General features: G+C 47.5%; 1 protein-coding gene across 1 annotated transcript in view; it reads right to left on the bottom strand.

The window, feature by feature from the left end:
- Positions 1–19,346, bottom strand: part of LOC140412183 (sodium/potassium-transporting ATPase subunit beta-1-interacting protein 1-like) — a 1,037,825-nt gene that overhangs the window by 571,889 nt on the left and 446,590 nt on the right. The gene's annotated exons all lie outside the window — the stretch shown is intronic.

Raw genomic sequence — 19,346 nt, 5'->3', positions numbered from 1 at the left:
GTTCAAGTGCATAATTCTCTGAAGGTAGTCTTAAGAAGGCTTTTGACATCCTTGCGTTTATCGATAGAGGCATAGAATATAAAAGCAAGGAAGTGATGCCACACCTCTACAAATCACTGGGCAGACCACATTTGGAGTATTGTGTTCAGTTCTAGGCACCTTATGTAAGGAAAGATAGTCAGAAGTCTTACAACACCAGGTTAAAGACCAACAGGTTTGTTTCAAACACTAGCTTTCGGAGCACTGCTCCTTCTTCACCTGAGGAAGAAGCAGTGCTCCAAAAGCTAGTGTTTGAAACAAAACTGTTGGACTTTAACCTGGTGTTGTAAGACTTCTTACTGTGCTCAACCCAGTCCAACGCCGGCATCTCCACAGTAAGGAAAGATGTTAAAGCTCTGGAGAGAACACAGAGGAGATTTACTAGAATGATACCAGGAATGAGAAGTTTTAGGCACATGGAAAGATGAGAGAAATTGGGCTTGTTCTCCATGGAGCAGAGAAGATTAAGAGGTGATCTTATTGAGGTGTTCAAAATTCTGAATAATTTTGACAGGGTAAAAAAGATTTGTTTCCACTAGTTGGTAAGTCAGTGACTAGGGGTTACAATTTCAAGATGGTCAGCAAGAGAGCTCGGAGTGAGATGAGGAGAAACTTCTTTACTTAGAGAGTTGTTGAGAGTTTAGAATGCCCTGCCTGGGAGAGTGGTGAAGTTGGATTCAATAGGAGTTTTCAAAAGAGAGCTGGATATATATTTGAAAGTGATGTATTAAGAGTGCTACGGAGATAGGGCTGGGGAATGAGACTAGCTAGGTTGCTCCTTTGGGAGCTGGTGTAGACACGATGGGCTGAATGGCCTCCCAAATAAATAAACTATCTGGTCATTATCGCACTGCAGGTTCTGGGAGTTTGTTGTGTGCATATTGATGGCTGCACTTCCTTCATTAGGACATTGTCTACACTTCAAAATGTTTCATTGACAGAAAAGCATTTTGGGACACCCCAACATCATGAAAAACATTTTGTAAATGCATTTTCCCCCTCTTTTCCCCAAAATAAGTGATAGACAAGGTGTTAATCCACCATGAGAAATTGTAATTTAATTACTGAGGCAAGTATAACATCTGCATGGAAATATTGATGCAACTAATTAAGCGAATCAATTATTAAAATTAGAGAATTTATACCTGCACTAATGAGTTGGATGATGAATTGAGGTTGAGTGTGGATTCAATACTAATCCTTTTATTTTGTTGAATTATCTTATCCAGGCACAGTTGGCACATCTGTGATACAGATGGGATGATTTGTAATTCAACGGACAGTAGTGACTTGGTACGCCACAATATCTGCCTGCATCACATCAGCTAAGCTACCATGTCAGTTCTTCGAGTGCCATCACTTAACTAGCTGAATACTGAAACAGATTTGAACTAATCAGATGCCAGTTCTCACTGCAAGATGGCAGACGATATTGGCCGCGATACTCGGGTCGCGACGCAGAGCTTAAATCTCGCTTGAGGCCTCTCGGGAGATGTAGCGTCCTCATTAGGTCTCGCGAGGTCTAACGAAAACTCATGAGGTGTCACACTCTGGATTCTGCCCAATGAGGTCGGGATCCAGATTTGTATATTTAAGTGTGCAGTCAGGCTCACTTGAATATGTTCACGCAAGACTTACCCAAGGCACAGGATCTAATGCCCGGACCTTGGAGACTCCGAGCTAGTGCTGTTTGAGACTGGTCTCCACCAATGTGGACCATGCGTTCCAGTACTTGGAGGGACTCCCAGGTGATTGGGGACTCCTGAGTGGTCAGGCTCTGGGCAGGATGGTTCCCCGGGCACCCCCAATGCCACCTGGGTGCCCTAGCAGAGGCATCTGGGTGCCACTCTGGCACAAACAGGATGCCCATGTTACCATGCTGGCAATGGCACTGCCAGGGTGCAAGGCTGTTAAGGTGCACTAGTGGTATCTTTCCTGTGCTGCCAGAGATTGGGTCCAGGGGGCCCTGCCTTCATGAGGTGGGGTGCAGAAGGCTCAATGACCCCCTCATTGATAAGTTTTAGGGGTGTCTGGAGGTTGCTGTGGGGGGTTCAGAGATCTAGGTGCCATTTTTCAATGGCGCCCCAATCTCTTTCAACACTGGCAAACAGGGCTCATTAGTGCAGGAAATGGGACAAAGTGCAACTTAGGCAGGGCGTTCCTCACCCTGGGCCAAAAAAAGAAGCAGAACCCGATTTAATAGTGGGGTCGTTCTCGGCGATGCCAGTGGCGGGAAACACCAGCTAAATGGCCCAATATGGGACTCTGTTTCATTTTCATTAAATTACGCCCATGAAAAATAAGAATGAGCAGACAGAAGCACAGGAATGTTAGAAGACATATCAGATGGAAATTAGCGAGGGGTGCAGTTAAAAGTCAAAAAGTGTAGAAGTTAGAAGAAAAGGTTTTGTGCTAATTTTGTAGATTTGGTTCATTAGATTAAAGTTTGTAGCCGCAAGTGGAGTGATTTTATTTTCCTGGACTGTGTTTTTGGTGTGAGAGATGAAGCAATAGCATGGGGAGGTGGTGCTGTAGTGGTATTGTTACTGAACTAGTAATCTAGAGACCCAGGGCAAGATTTGGGGACCCGGGTTAAAATCCTGTCACAGACATCAAAGAATCAAGAATCTCCATGGTGTGCACGTCCCCTTTCAATTTGAAACTGATACCAAGTCACGGGGATCTCCTGGTGAAATTTGAATTTAATAAAAATCTGGAGATAAAAATTCTAATGATGACCATGAAACCATTCTTGATTGTCATAAAAACCTATCTGGTTCACTAATGTCCTTTAGAGCAGGAAATCTGCCATCTTTACCTGGTCTGACCTACATGTGACTCCAGATCCACAGCAATGTGGTTGACTCTCAAATACCCTCCGAGATGGAGGGCAGTTAGGGATAAGCTATAAATGCTGGCCAAGCCAGTGACATTCAAGTCCGTAAAATTAATTTTTAAAAATCTTGCTGAAGACATCGAAGAATCAACAATCTCCATGGCGTGCACTTCCCCTTTCGTGATATCAGTTCGAAATTGATGCCAAATCAAGGGAATCTCCAAGTGTCCAGCAACAGTAAAGTCATCCAGCAGTCAGTCATGTTGAAGTATTCTCACAGGCAGAAAAACAAACGGGGAAAACCACTAAATGCCTTCACTTTCTTTTCCCTTTCAAAGGTAACAAAAATAAATGATTGGGTCATTCACATTGGATTCAGAGAGAAGCTAAAGTTGGAAAAAATGTTAAAATCCCAAAATATGTGGATTTATCATACTGGAGAAACTTGATAATCAACAAATATAAAATTACTACTTCAGGGTCAATGATGCAGCTTTGTCATAGCTATAAATTAATACACAGTTAAAAGCTCAACTTCAACTCATTCAACATGGTATAACTTTTTCAGAGGTTTTAACAGAAAAGCGAGTGTGCCAAGAGAACTTTCGATCAGTTTAGTGATTTCTACCTGATCGCATTCTGTAGGTACCTCAATGGTGCACCCTCAGCGGAAGCTTAGAACCACTGACAACGTCTAGATTTCTACATTTACCCCTACATGTGCAGACTCAAGAAGTTGGTGACAGTTTCAGAGGAGTAATAATGACGAATGCTGATAGTTTCTATTGCAAAATCCAGACCATTCTTTTTGTTTGTTTTCACCATTTTAGTGGGAGTTGAAAAACACTGCTAGTGTTTCTCATTCTCGTAAACCATTCCAGAAAAAACACAACTTGCTCAGTTCTATTGATTTTATGAAGAACTAAAAGCACGGACATTTTTCTTGCAGCCTGTCTTCTCATACAGACATAGCCATACTCTATTACTGCAGGTACTATAGTTGACTAGGACATCCACTCTCTCCACCACCTATGTACATACAGCAGCTGCAGTGTACACAATCCACAAGATACAGTGCAGCAACTGACCAAAGCTCCTTGGGCATCACTTCCCATACCTGTGATCTCAATCAGCTAGAAGAACAAGGGCAGCAACTGTTTGAGACACATCACTTCCAAGTTCAACTCCAAGTCTCTCACACATCATCTTGGCTCTTTTCAGGTGTCACCTGCTGTTCCTTCATCATCGCTGGTTCAACATCCTGGGACTATGTACCGAACAGCATTATGGAAGCAACAAGCCGCAACAGTCGAAGAGGGCAAATTCTTGAGGGCAAATAGGGATGATCAAAGTTACTAGCCACATGACACCTTACCAACATCACTTGCACCCCCCCCCCGCCCCCCACTCCCCAACACCGCCACATGCAATTCTGAGATTTCCATAATACTTCAAATTTTAGGCTCTTGTGGATATCCGATTTATATTGCCCCATTAGCAGCATTGTTTCAGCTGCCTAAACTCTCAAATAGCCTCCCTAACATCACCACCACTCTCTCCTCTTTCAAGACACTTTTTACCAAGTCCAGTGAAGGCATGTCCTATTCATAACTTCAAACCTGGACCTTGTCCCTGTGGTAGCTTCTGGGACTGCCTTTTCTATTTTAAAATGGACACTTAAAATGTGGTCAAGATGGCTGCCAAAAGATTAGGTGACTGCTCTTTTCAACACGGAATATCTCAAGCTTCCAGTCAGTTCTTGATTGAGTCACCCTGGGTGGGGGGACTTCCTCTTGAATTGACATGCTTAAACAGCACCTCTTTGTGGAATGCATAAAGTTCACTCCAAACATAGAAGCCATAAACCTCTGGACTCGTCATCTCCAAGATCAATGATTCACATAAGTGCTGAAGGGATTATGTGTCCACATCTTAAGTGCGAAAGAAAAAGTGATGTCTTTGGACTTCTAAAATCAGTCATGGTCATGTGACTGAAACCAGGTAGAGACAATGGATTTTGATCTAAAGACCCAGAAAAGATCTGCACAGTCTGCAAGAGAACCAAAAGTTGTGCAACAGCAACAGCAAATGTTTGCTAAATCGTTGCCTTTTGAAAACATTACCAGTTCTTAAAAAATCTCCCAGCCTGATTCCAAAAATCCAAGTTAATTTGTAAAGAAATTTGGCCTCCTGATATGAAGACCAGAAGAAAGTAACTTTGCAACCTGCAAAACCTTGGGCGGGATTCTCCGATCCTGCGCCGGGTCGGAGAATCACCGGGGGGGGGGGCACGAATCACGCAACGCCGCTCCGACGCCGGTCCGCCGATTCTCCGGTCGCCACGGCGCTGGTCGGGGGCCACTCAATGCGGCCCCCCCCACGGCAATTCTCTGCGCTCGATGGGCCGAATGCCCGTTGAGTTCGGAGAGTCCCGCTGCCGCCGTTAGCATGTGGTCCTACCCGGAGGGACCTCAGCGTTCATGTTGCGGGGGGCTGTCCTGGTGTGGGGGAGGGGGATCCGACTCCGGGGGGGGGGGCCTCCATGGTGGCCAGGCCCGCGATTGGGGCCTTCTGATCGGCGGGTGGGCTTATCCCGGGGGGGGGCCTATGTTCCTCCGCGCCGGGCCCCTGTAGGGCTCTGCCATGTTGCCCGGGGGCCGGCGCAGAGAAGGCAACCCACGCGCATGTGCGAACTCGCGCTGGCCATGCACGCGCCCGTATCGGCAGCTGCAGCAGCGTGAGGCTCTCCACTGCTGCACTGGCCCCCTGTGCAATGCAGGATTGCTGATCCTAGGGGCCAGTTGACACCATCGTAAAACGCTCCGGCGTTTAGACTTAGCCCCAGGATTGGAGAATCCCACCCCTTGTCTTCTCAAGGGAATCCTGTAATAAACCAGAGAGCTGGCTTCAGCTATTTAAATCCACCTGGATCACAATCCAAAGGTGGAAGTGAACCTCTTCCTCTACCTCACCGTAATGACTGATTTCTTACAACATGAACTGTTCACTATTCTTTTGGTTCAACGCTTGTAGAAATGCACTATTTTCATTAATTTTATCTTTTTTAAGTGTACAATGTGTGCCTGATGTTTCACTTAGATACAGTGTATAAATAAATAATCTTCTTAATGTTTAAACTCACAAAAGTCTGCTGCTGCGTTTTTTAACTGATCGCACTCTAAAGGGGGCTTAGAAACACACATGTCTACCTCTCTAAAAGCAACCACAATAATTGCTGACAGTAAGGGAATGATTTGGGGTTTCATTATATTTCTCCTCCCCTCTCCCAAGGTATTTTGTTTTGTGGCTCAGTATTTAATTTTGTTTGATAACGTTTTTGTAAAGTGCCCAGATAGCATTAGCAAAATGAAAGGTGCCCACATTACATGAATAATATAAACAAATGGTGTTGGCGAGACATGGGGAGCATTTCTGGCCTTTTGTCTCCTGCTCCTGGCACCCTCAATGGACCTGCTGGTCTGTGAACTTTCATTCAGAGTTTGACCAATTGGCTGAGCTAAAATTCAGTTTCACTTTCTCTTTCACTCTTGATTCCTTACACAAACAATTAACAAGCTATTATGATGAAGGATTACCAACATTCACACAGCATGTGAAAGATTCTTGTTAAAATATGATCCCTTTGCTGTGGCTTTTCTATCTTTTTCGGAAAATGTAATAAAAGGGTGAATTTGTGTTAAATCACAGATGTTTATTGTGAAAAGTGTTCAAATAATGGTAAAATTGTGTTACATTACCTTAGCCTATGAGTTTTGGTGGCCTAGTCTTGCCTAACTTAGTCTAGCCTAGCGTAGGCTAGCTTGAACATAGCCTAGTTTAGCCTATTTAGCTTATTTATTATAAATCTTAAAAAATGGCGCTTTACTTTCTGAGAATGGGTTTTTTTAAAAACCCTTTCTCAGAAAGTAGACCTATAAATGTTTCCTTTCAAAGCATGCGACAATAGTACTGAAAAGTTATAAAGTTTTTGAGTGAAAGAGGTTTGGCTTTTAGAGGTCATGAGGAGAAGTGGGGCTCACCAAATAATGGAAACTTCATGGGGGCCATTGAACTTATTGCAGAGTTCGACCCATTTTTACATGAACATCTCGAGAAATGTAAAAATGAAAAAGTAAATGCTACTTACCTATCCAAACCCGTGTATGAAGAATTGATAAAATCATGGGAAAACATGTGCAAGATGAAATTGTGAATCAAATCAACAACCTAGACACCAAATACTACTCTATTATTGTTGACTTTATGCCAGACCTGACACATGTTGACCAGATGGTAATTGTGGTTCGATACTGCTATAATGGAAAACCCTGTGAGAGATTTTAAACATTTTTACCGATAGAAAACCATTCATCCACGACCTTGTTCAACAAAATACAACAAGTCCTGGGTGAACATAAGCTTTCACTTGAAAATATCCATGGTCAGTCCTACGGTAATGCATCTTTCATGAAGGGCTCGGAGAAAGGGCTGCAAGCACTCTTGAAAAACATTAACAGGTACACAGACTATGTACCGTGTGCAGCCCATTCACGTAACCTTGTTGGAGAAAAGGCAGTGTCTACTGTACCTGAAGTTGTTGACTATTTTGGCATTTTGCAGGAGCTGTATGTTTCTTTTCTGGTTCTCCACGAAGATGGGGGATTTTAAACACACAGGGCAATGTACATTTTTCTCCAAAGAGCTTAAGTGTAACTAGATGGTCTGCACACTATGAAGCAGAAATGAATATATGGGTATTTTACAAACTCGCAAACATATTTTTGAAGACTCAGAAGAGAAGCCTGAATGTAAACGAGATGCAAAGAATTTATACCACAAGTTGGTAAAGCTGGAATATGCTATTTTTAATTTTTAAAAAAATAATTTTTATTAAGGTTTTCATAGAATATCAATAACAAAATGAAAAAGGAACCCAACAGGGTTAAGTACAAAACACAGTCTAGAAAAGCAACCCTCCCTCCCCCCCTCCCCCCTGTGCATAAATAATAAATGAACATTAACGCCCCAACTTAACACAACTGGTATATACACCCCCCAGGACCCTCCAGTGTAAATAACAAAAACAGAAATAAAGTAACCCCCCCCCAGGAGTTGCTGCTGCCATTGACCAATGTCTACCGTTCTGCCAGGAAGTCTAAGAACGGTTGCCACCGCGTGAAGAACCCTTGTACCGACGCTCTCAAGGCGAATTTCACCCTCTCCAATTTAATGAACCCCGCCATATCGTTGATCCAGGATTCCACACTTGGGGGCCTCGCATCCTTCCACTGAAGAAGAATCCTTCGCCGGGCTACCAGGGACGCAAAGGCCAGAATACCGGCCTCTTTCGACTCCTGCACTCCCGGCTCCTCTGCCACCCCAAATATTGCGAGCCCTCAGCCCGGTTTGACCCTGGATCCTACCACCCTCGACACCGTCCTCGCTACCCTTCCAAAATTCCTCCAGCGCTGGGCATGCCCAGAACATATGGGTGTGATTTGCTGGGCTCCCTGAGCACCTAACACACCTGTCCTCACCCCCAAAAAACCAGCTCATCCTTGTCCCGGTCATGTGTGCCCTGTGCAGCACCTTAAACTGTATGAGGCTGAGCCTCGCGTACGATGAGGAAGAGTTCACGTCCCTTCCTCAATCTCCTCTGCCAACTCCTCCTCCCACTTACCTTTCACCTCCACCGCCGAGGCCTCCTCCTCCTCCTGCATCACCTGGTAAGTTTCCGAGATCTCCCCCCCCCCCCCCCCCCCCCCCCACCCCCGAGAGCACCCTGTCCTGTACTGTGTGTGGCAGTAGCTGCAGGAATTCCACCAGCTGCCGTCTGGCAAACGCCTTTACCTGTAGATACCTGAAGGTGTTCCCCGGGGGGGAGCCCGTACTTCTCCTCCAGCTCACCCAGGCTTGCGAACGTCCCGTCCACAAACAGGTCCCCCAACCTTTGCATCCCTGCCCTGTGCCACCCCGAGAACCCTCCACCTGCGCTCCCTGGGGCGAACCGGTGGTTCCCCCATATTGGGGTCCATGCCGAGGCCCCAACTTCCCCCCTATGCCGCCTCCACTGCCCCCAGATTTTGAGGGTAGCCGCCGCCACCCGGGCTCGTGGTATACCTCCTTGGAGGGAGCGGCAGCAGCGCCGTTGACATCACCTCCAGACTCGTACCCACACAGGACGCCGTCTCCAGCCTCTTCCATGCACCCCCCTCCCCCTCCATCACCCACTTGCGCACCATCGTCGCATTGGCGGCCCAGTAGTACCCACAGAGGTTGGGCAGCGCAAGTCGCCCCCTATCTCTACTCCGCTCCAGGAACACCCTTCTCATCCGCGGAGTCCCTCGCGCCCACACAAACCCCATTATGCTCCTGTTAACCCGCCTAAAAAAAGCCTTTGGGATAAACACGGGGAGGCACTGGAACAGGAACAAAAATCTTGGGATCACCGTCATTTTGATTGACTGCACCCTACCCGCCAAGGACAGCAGCAACGCGTCCCACCTCTTGAACTCCTCCTCCATTTGCTCCACCTGCCTTTTAGAATTAAGCCTATGCAGGGCCCCCCAGCTCCTGGCCACTTGGACCCCCAAATACCTGAAGCTCCTCTCCACCCTTTTTAGTGGGAGCTCGCCAATCCCCCTCTCCTGGTCCCCTGGGTGAACCACGAACAGCTCACTCTTCCCCATGTTGAGCTTGTACCCCAAAAAGTCCCCGAATTCCCTAAGAATCCTCATTACCTCCGGCATTCCCCCCAACGGGTCCGCCACATGTAGCAGCAGGTCGTCTGCATAGAGCGACACCCTATGCTCCTCCCCACCCTGCACCAACCCCCTCCAGTTCCTCGACTCCCTCAGTGCCATAGCCAGGGATTCAATCGCCAGTGCGAAGAGCAGGGGGTATAGGGGACACCCCTGTCTCGTTCCTCGGTGCAACCGAAAGTACTCGGACCTCCTTCTGTTTGTGGCCACACTCACTATCAGGACCTCATGCAACAGCCTAACCCACCTGACAAACCCCTCACCAAACCCAAACCTCTTCAGCACCTCCCACAGGTACCCCCACTCTACCCTATCGAAGGCTTTCTCAGCGTCCATCGCCACCACTATCTCCGCCTCCCCCTCCCTCGCCGGCATCATGATAACGTTCAAAAGCCTCCGCACATTCGCGTTCAACTGCCTCCCCTTCACAAACCCCGTCTAGTCTTCATGGATGATATGCAGCACACAATCCTCAATCCTCGTGGCTAAGACCTTCACCAGCACCTTGGCATCTACATTTAGCAACAAAATTGGTCTGTAAGACCCACACTGCAGGGGATCCTTGTCCTGCTTCAGGATCAAGGAGATCAGTGCCCGGGACATTGTCGGGGGCAAAGCCCCCCCCCCCCTCCCTTGCCTCATTGAAGGTCCTGACAAGCAATGGGCCCAACAGGTCCATATATTTTTTGTAGAATTCGACCGGGAAACCGTCCGGCCCCGGTGCCTTCCACGCCTGCATGCTTCCTATTCCTTTGGTCAGCTCCTCCAGCCCAATCGGGGCCCCCAATCCCGCCACCAGTCCCTCTTCCACCTTTGGGAACCTCAATTGGTCCAGTAAGTGGCCCATCCCTCCCACCTCACGTGGGGGCTCGGATCGGTACAATTCCTCGTAAAAGTCCCTGAAGACCCCATTGATGTCAACCCCACTCCGCACCACACTCCCTCCCCTGTCCTTAACTCCCCCGATCTCCCTAGCTGTGTCCAGCTTCCGAAGCTGATGCATCCGGCTTGCCTTTTCCCCATACTCGTAAATCGCCCCCTGGGCCTTCCTCCACTGCACCTCCGCCTTCCTGGTGGTCACCAGGTCGAATTCGGCCTGGAGGCTGCGCCTCTTCCTCAACAATCCTTCCTCAGGCTCTTCCGCATTCCTCCTGTCTACCCTCACCATCTCCCCCACCAGCCTCTCCCTCTCCCCCCGCTCCCTCCGCTCCTTGTGGGCCCTAATGGAGCTCTCCCCTCACCACCGCCTTCAGCGCCTCCCATACCATCCCCACTCGGAACTCCCGATTGTCGTTGGTTTCCAAGTATCTCTCTATACTTCCTCGGACCCGTTTGCTCACCTCCTCGTCCGCCAACAGCCCCACCTCCAGGCGTGACAATGGGCGCTGGTCCATCTCCTCCCACATCTCCAAGTCCACCTAATGCGGGTCGTGGTCCGAAATGGGTATTGCCGAATACTCAGTATCCTCTACTCTCGCTATCAGCGCCCTACTCAAAATGAAAAAGTCGATTCGGGAATACGCCCTATGGACATGTGAGAAGAATGAAAATTCCCTAGCCCCCGGCCTTGTAAATCTCCAAGGGTCCACCCCTCCCATCTGATCCATAAACCCCCTCAGCACTCTAGCCGCCGCCGGCTTCCTACCCGTCCTAGAACTGGAGCGGTCCAGTGCCGGATCCAGCACCGTGTTAAAGTCTCCCCCCATTATCAGGCCCCCCACTTCCAAGTCTGGGATCCGACCCAACATACGCCGCATAAAACCCGCATCGTCCCAATTCGGGGCATACACATTGACCAGTACCACCCTCTCTCCCTGCAACTAGGGCAGCACGGTAGCATTGTGGATAGCACAATTGCTTCACAGCTCCAGGGTCCCAGGTTCAATTCCGGCTTGGGTCACTGTCTGTGCGGAGTCTGCACATCCACCCAGTGTGTGCGTGGGTTTCCTCCGGGTGCTCCGGTTTCCTCCCACAGTCCAAAGATGTGCATGTTACGTGGATTGGCCATGATAAATTGCCCTTAGTGTCCAAAATTGCCCTTAGTGTTGGGTGGGGTTACTGGGTTATGGGGATAGGGTGGAGGTGTTGACCTTAGGTAGGGTGCTCTTTCCAAGAGCCGGTGCAGACTCGATGGGCCGAATGGCCTCCTTCTGCACTGTAAATTCTATGAACTTACCACTTACCATTACGTACCTACCGCCATTATCTGCCACAATGCTCGACGCCTCGAATCTTTCCCACCAAGATCGCCATCCCTCGATTTTTGGCATCTAGCCCTGAGTAAACACCTGACCTACCCACCCTCTCCTCAGTCTTACCTGGTTTACCACCTTCAGATGTGTCTCCTGGAGCATAACCACATCCGCCTTCAGCCCCTTCAGGTGCGCGAACACCCGGGCCCGCTTAACTGGCCCATTCAGTCCCCTTACGTTCCAGGTTATCAGCCGGATTAGGGGGCTACCCGTCCCCCTCCCCTGCCGACTAGCCATAACCCTCCTCGGCCAGCCACGCGCCCGCATCCCACACCCGGCCCGTTCCCCATGGCGGCATACCCCCGTCTTGATCCCCCCCACACTTGCCCCAGCTCCCCCTTGACCATAGCAGCAGCAACTCGATTTCCCCCCTTGCACTTCCGCAAGTCAGCTGACTCCTGCTGACCCCGGCCACTCCCGCCTCCTCCCATTGTGTGGCACACCCCCCTCTCCCGTTCCCCATCTATAGGCTCTCCCCCTCCCCCTCCATTCTAAGCGCGGAAAACAGCCCGCGCTTTCCACCTACCCGGCCCCCCCACCTCTGACGCAACTCCTTTTACAGGCCCAGTCCCCTCACCCCCGACTCGGGCCTTCCCCTCCCCCGCGGGGCCCCATCTCACCGCCGGCCACCACCCCTGTTCCGTTTACCTACCCCCCTCCAAGAGCCCCCTCGACCAACCCAACCAAAACAGTGCCCAACCCGCCCCAACCACCCTCACCAACCCGAAAGAGAAAAACACAGAGAAAAAGAAACCAGGAACAAAGCAAAGGCCCCCCCCTCAAAAACATTTTTTAACATATCAAACTCAGTCCCCAAACGCCCATCCCGACCCTCAATCTGTGTCCAACTTCTCGGCCTGAACAAAGGCCCACGCCTCCTCCGGAGACTCAAAATAATGGTGCCGGTCCTTGTAGGTGACCCACAGTCGCGCCGGCTGCAACATGCCGAACTTCACCCCCTTCCTGTGCAGCACCGTCTTTGCTCGATTGTACCCGGCCCTCCTCTTCGCCACCTCCGCACTCCAGTCCTGGTATATTCTAACCTCCGCGTTCTCCCACCTGCTGCTCCTCTCCGGTTGCGGCCGGCATTCTCAATTTAAATGAGAATTCTCTTTTGTCGAGCCTCGCGGATCGCCACCCCCTGGGCCGTCTGTGTCTCCAGCAGCTTATCAATAGAAGCCTTCTTCGGCTCTAGCAGGTCCGCTTTAATCTCTCTGAAGCAGCGCTGGATACCCTCCTGCTGCTCCTCCGCCCACTGCATCCATGCTGCCTGGTCTCCTACCACTGCCATTTTGTTCTTCTTCCCTCGCACCTTCTTCGGGTCCACCACCACCTTTTTAGTCGCCCTGCTCCTAGTAGAAGTCATATACTATCGGAGAGCTGTTATAATCTCCTTCCCACACCGGGAAACGTCGAAAAAGTGCCGTTGGGGGCCCTGGAAAGAGCCCAAAAGTCAGTTTTTGCTGGAGCCGCCAAATGTGCGACTTAGCTCCGCATAGCCGCAACCGGAAGTTCCGAATATGCTATTTTAACAGTCGTTTGGGAAGAAGTGCTGGAGCGTTTCAACAAAACAAGTAAGAAACTCCAAACCCCTGGTTTTGATGTATTTGAAGATTATCTTCTGCTTTCATCTTTACTTTCGTTTGTTAAAGAACTCAGAGAAAATTCAGCCGATAGGATTGCACACTATGAATCAGAAGCAAAAGGTTTGTGTGAAGATATCACCTCAAGTTATTCTGATGCTTCCAAACGCATTGTTCCAAGGAAATTTTCAGATGGAACAAGTGGTATTGCTTCTTTGAGAGGAGCTGACAAATTTAGGATAGAAGTTCTATATCAACTCTATGACTGCTTGATAATCCAGTTACGCAAGAGGATTGGCCCATATGAGCGGATTGCGAAAAGGCTCAAGTTCCTCTCAGAATTGGTGAACAATTCTGAAATTGATGAGGACAGTATTAAACTTATAATATCGTATTACAAAGATAATATTGACCACAAATTAGTAAACGAGTGTTATCAGTTCAAAGAATATTTGCACCTTAGGAAATCCCATAACACAGAAGAAAACAAGCCATCTAAAATGCAATGCGCAGAAGTTCTTCAGCGTATTTGTGAGCAACACCTAATTGAAGTGTTCCCCAATATTACAGTATATACAATAAGTACAGCTTAAGCTGTACTTGACAATGCCTATCACGAGCTGTAAAGCAGAAAGGAATTTTTCAAAGCTATCCTGTATAAAGAACAAATTCTGGTCTACCATGACTGAAGAGCGCTTAAATTCTTTATGCATATTGTCTCCAGAAAATGACATTGCAAGGAAGCTCTCATATGACAAAACTGTACATGAATATGTTGCTAGAAAAAACAGAAAAAAGAGTATTTTGTAAAATGTGCTTCATGTAGTATGTATTCTCATAGGTGTCTAAAATAAAAGATTATATTTACTGTGATCTTTTCTATGTTTTATTTCATCATTCTATGATGCATCATGCATGTATATAACATTTCCCTAATTTTCATCCCCCCATAACTCGCAAACTATAAGGCATAGGAAATTTTTATTCACACCAGTGACTTTGACATGTGAGATAATCCAGTACAGCAATTTTAATCAAAATCTGAGATGTAGTGGTTACATTTTTAAAAAATTTGTGGTGATCTGTCGTGGAACAACCCCATTGAAGAAGATAACAGTGGTTACCCAGACCTCGTTGCTGGTTGTGAAGGGCCCCCCATAACAGTTCAAGCTTCAGGGCTCCAAAAATGTAGGTCCGCCATTGGAGCTGTGCCATCATTTTACACTGTAGAATGCTGCAGCATTTCTGAGAGCGGACTCACACGCGTCATTAATTAATTGGGTTTCTAACCCCAGCCAGAAACGATTGTACCACTGATCCAGATTGAAGTCTTCCCCATCCATCACATTAATGTGAAATCAGTTGGCGAGAGACAGGTTGAGATGGGACTCCCTGCAGTTCCCTCCCGCAAGAATGGAGTATTCTTCCTCCACAATAATGACTTGTATTTATATAGCACCTTTCACATCGTAACATTTCCTCAGGCACTTCACAGGAATTATGACAAACAGAATTTGAAAACTGAGCCAGGTAAGTTGATCAAATATTTTCTCAAAGTGATAGGCTTTAAGAAATGTTTTAAAAGGAAAGTGAAAGGTTTAAGGGTGGGGGGGGGGGGGGATTCCAGAGCTTAGGCATGGCAGGGTCTCCAATGGTGCAATACAAGTCGCTGATGTACAAGTGCTCAGAATTGGAGGATCACAGAGATCTCGGACACAGGGTAAGAGCTGTAAAAATTACAGAGGCAGGGGTGGGGGAGATGGAAGGGCATTGGCGGGATTGAGTAACAGGGATGTTTTAAACTTAAAAGTCAAGGCGGTGGGGGGGGGGATTCTCTGCTGCCCACCGCCGGTAACGGTGTTCCTGATGTGGCGGAGAATCTCGTGTTGGGCAAAAGAACGAGGGCACCGATGCCGTTGCGATGCTCTGGTTCCCCCGCTGGTTGCGGCATTGAGATTCGTGCCCTTGCCCCAGTGGGAGGATGCAAATGGATCATTTGAACCCATTTGCATCCTATTTAACGATCTGGACACCGGATTCTCTGCACCTCCGCTTTCTCAGTTAAAAAAATACATGAAGACTGACACCTCAAATTGAGGCCTGGGAGTGAAGTGCAAGTTTTATCTTTGCTATTTATTCCTAATTATGGTTCATTTATTTTAGGAAACATCAGCCCTTACAGCTGTCCTTTTGTAAAAACAAATTTTGCTTCCAGAATGCTTCCTAGGATGATGTACAGCAACACAACACAGCCACTGTATGTCAATTCATTATTCAGTCAGTGCAGTTCCCAACAGAGTGGCTTCCTGGCTGATATCTCTCAGTGAAACAAGGGGACTGAGTGCTGGACACAGGAGCGATGGCCAATTGGTTTGATGTATCATGCTCGAACTTGCGTTCAAGCTTCCTTATAAAATGACTTCAGGTATTTCCAATAATGTTTCGGCTGCTCCTGTTTCTGGTTGGTTTATTTTTCCACCATTGCCTGCGCTGGTTTAGCACAGGGCTACAGAGCTGGCTTTTAAAGCAGACCAAGGCAGGCCAGCAGCGCGGGTTCAATTCCCGTACCAGCCTCCCCGAACAGGCGCCAGAATGTGGCGACTAGGGGCTTTTCACAGTAACTTCATTTGAAGCCTAGTTGTGACAATAAGCGATTTTCATTTAATTTTCATTTCATTAAGTAATTAATTCCATTTTCCATTTTCATGCTTTGCACAGTTCCCACTTGCTATTTTGCCTCCTACAGTTCATTTCCTTCTTCTTCTGAAGGCACAACTGAAGGGAGAGAGATCTATAAAGGGATTGTGATGAATGTAGGAATTCCAGATTTAAAAAAAAATGTATTTGGTGCTGTAGGGGTTAAAAACCTGGGTTAGTGTGCATGTGACTGCTGCAGTACTGTTTTTTAAAATCCTGTTTTGAAAGACAGCTAAGCTTTTTGGAGCCAGAGGTGCAATTAAAGCATCATAAAAGTTTGGGCTAATTGACTTATCTATATTAAGAGGATTCCCTGGGAAGTAGATAATTAGAGACATGTGTTCAGCTTAGTGAGATAATGGGAGGAGCCAGGGGTTGAAGCAGTCAGGTAGAGGATTTCAGAGGAAAAACACAGTTTTTGCTTGGAAGGTGACCTGAGAAGGTTTCTGAAGAAATACAGCCAGAGATTCTGCATTATTCTGACAGGGTGCCTGATCTCTTTCTTTAAACAGTGTCAAAATAACTCTCTTTTTCAAAGTGGAATATTCAAGAATGTACAGCAGCAAGCATTCCTGAGTCTGCTAACTGGTATTTAAAAATGGATTGGGACCGGAGATATTTTTGTTGTTTGATTGGAAATAAAGATATCAGTTAAGGGTTATTGTGTCACTATGTTGATTTGCATTGTTAAGGGGTAATTGTAAGATATTTTCCAGTGTGATGTTAAAGATATTTTAATACTGTGTTAGAAATATAGTTTGTTTCAATATACCATATCCCTATTTCACATGAAATCGCTATTAGAGCGAGGTATCCTTTCCTCACAATCTTACAAAATTAATATAAATTATTGGGGTTTCTGTTGAGTATAGCACTGTTGGGGTCTGGTCCGGAATCGCAATAGGATTGACATTTTCTCTGTGCCAAAGAGCATGAGTCCAAATGGTTATGTTGCCTGCCCGGTGCCAGGGTTTGAGACATCAGCTCAGGGCTGAGAGGAACTTGCAGTGGGAGGGTAGGACCTAGCCGTTGTGGCCCATGTCAGTACCAATGACGTAGGTAGAACTGGGGAAGATGTTCACAGAGAGAGTATGAGGAGTTAGGTGCTAAATTGAAAAACAGAACCCCAAAGTTTATAATCTCTGGATTGTTACCTGAGCCACTTGAATATTGACAGAGGTTACATAAAATTAGAGAGGTGAGCATGTGGCTCAAAGACTTGCATGAGAAAAGTGAGTTCCAGTTTGTGGAGCAATGGCACCAGTTCCGGGGCAAGTGGGGGGCTGTACCATTGGGATGGCCTACGCCTGAACCAGGCTAGGACCCAATGATCTTGCGAACTGCATAACTAGGATTGTAGAGGGGCCTTTAACCTGAATAGCGGGGGCAAGAGATCAAATGTGGTACATCAAAGAGTAAAGACATGGGAAGAGAGGAAACTGATAACATGGGAAGTGAGGGTTGGAGAATGGCTGGAAAGGACAGAGAGAAAAAACTAAAGATGCACAATTAAGACTAGATGTTACAAAGATAGAACAAAATACTCAACAAAAGGCTCTGTGAAGGCAATCTAAAAGCAGGTAGTATTCATAACAAAGTAAACAAATTGATAGCACATATTGAAGTAAATAGATATAATCTGCCATTATGAGATCAGGAGGACAAGGATTGGGTCCTGAATATCAAGGGGTATTTGACATCCAAGAAGAATAGGAAGCTAGGTAGAGGGGTAGCACTGGTAATCAAGGATGGCATTGCCGCAAAAGTTAGAGGTGACCTTGGTTCAGTAGATCAGGATGTGGAATTGGTTTGGGTGAAATAGTAGGGGAAAGAACTCATGGGTGGGTGTAATCCACACAATGCAGGGCAAAGTAAACAAGAAGAAATATTGGGTTCATGTGATAAAGGGATAGCAATAATCATGGGTGACTTTAATATACATATAAACTGGAAAAAAACCTGCTGGATAAGGAGTTTGAATGCTTTCAAGACAGTTTCTTAAAGTAGCACATTCTGGAACCAACCAGACAGCAGGTTAAATTGAACTTTACATTGTGTAATGACAGGTTTCATTAATGACCTCAGAGTAAAGGCACCCCTCGGTAGCAGGAACACAGTGGGATTGAATTTTACATCCAGCTTGAAATGGAGAAGAGTACGTTTAAGACTAGAATTTTAAATTTAAAAAAATAAAAATTTAGAGGATCTAATTTTTTCCCCCCCAATTAGGGAGCAATTTAGTGCGGTCAATACACCTATCCTGCACTTTGTTTTTAGGTTGTGGGGGTGAGACCCATTCAGACATGGGGAGAATGTGCAAACTCCACATGGACAGTGATCTAGAGCTGGGATCAAACCTGGGACCTCGGCGTCATGAGGCAGCAGTGCCAACCACTGCACCACCGTGTCGCCCCCAGAATTTTAAATTTGAATAAGGGCAATTATGTGAGCATCAAAGCTGAACTATATGAAGTGAACTGGGATACTAGGATAGGTTCTGTGCAGGATCTGTCCGTTCTCCCAGCGTCGGCGTGGGTATCCCCCGGGTGCTCCAGTTTTCTCACACAAATCCCGAAGGACGTGCTTGTTCGGTGAATTGGACATTTTGAATTCTCCCGCTGTGTACCCGAACAGGTGCCAGAGTGTGGCGACTAGCGGCTTTTCACAGTAACTTCATTGCAGTGTTAATGTACGCCTACTTGTGACAATAATAAAGATTATGCGGCGAGATTCTCCGATCCCCCGCCGGGTCGGAGAATCACCGGTGGCAGGCGTGAATCCCGCCCCCGCCGGTTGCCGAATTCTCCGGCACCGGAGATTCGGCGGGGGCGGGAATCGTGCCGCGCCGATTGGCGGGCCCCCCCCCGCGATTCTCCGGCCCGGATGGACCGAAGTCCCGCTGCTAGAATGCCTGTCCCGCCGGCGTGGATTAAACCACCTCTCTTACCGGCGGGACAAGGCGGCGCGGGCGGGCTCCGGGGTCCTGGGGGGGGGCGCGGGCCCGCGATCGGGGCCCACCGATCCGCGGGCGGACCTGTGCCATGGGGGCACTCTTTTCCTTCTGCCTTCGCCACGGTCTCCGCCATGGCGGAGGCGGAAGAGACTCCCTCCACAGCGCATGCGCGGGAATGCCGTGAGCGGCCGCTAACGCTCCCGCGCATGCGCCACCCGGCAATGT

The sequence above is a fragment of the Scyliorhinus torazame genome, chromosome 1 (assembly GCF_047496885.1).
Source record: "Scyliorhinus torazame isolate Kashiwa2021f chromosome 1, sScyTor2.1, whole genome shotgun sequence".
Taxonomy (NCBI): Eukaryota; Metazoa; Chordata; class Chondrichthyes; order Carcharhiniformes; family Scyliorhinidae; genus Scyliorhinus; species Scyliorhinus torazame.
This window is presented reverse-complemented; position numbering and strand designations above follow the sequence as displayed.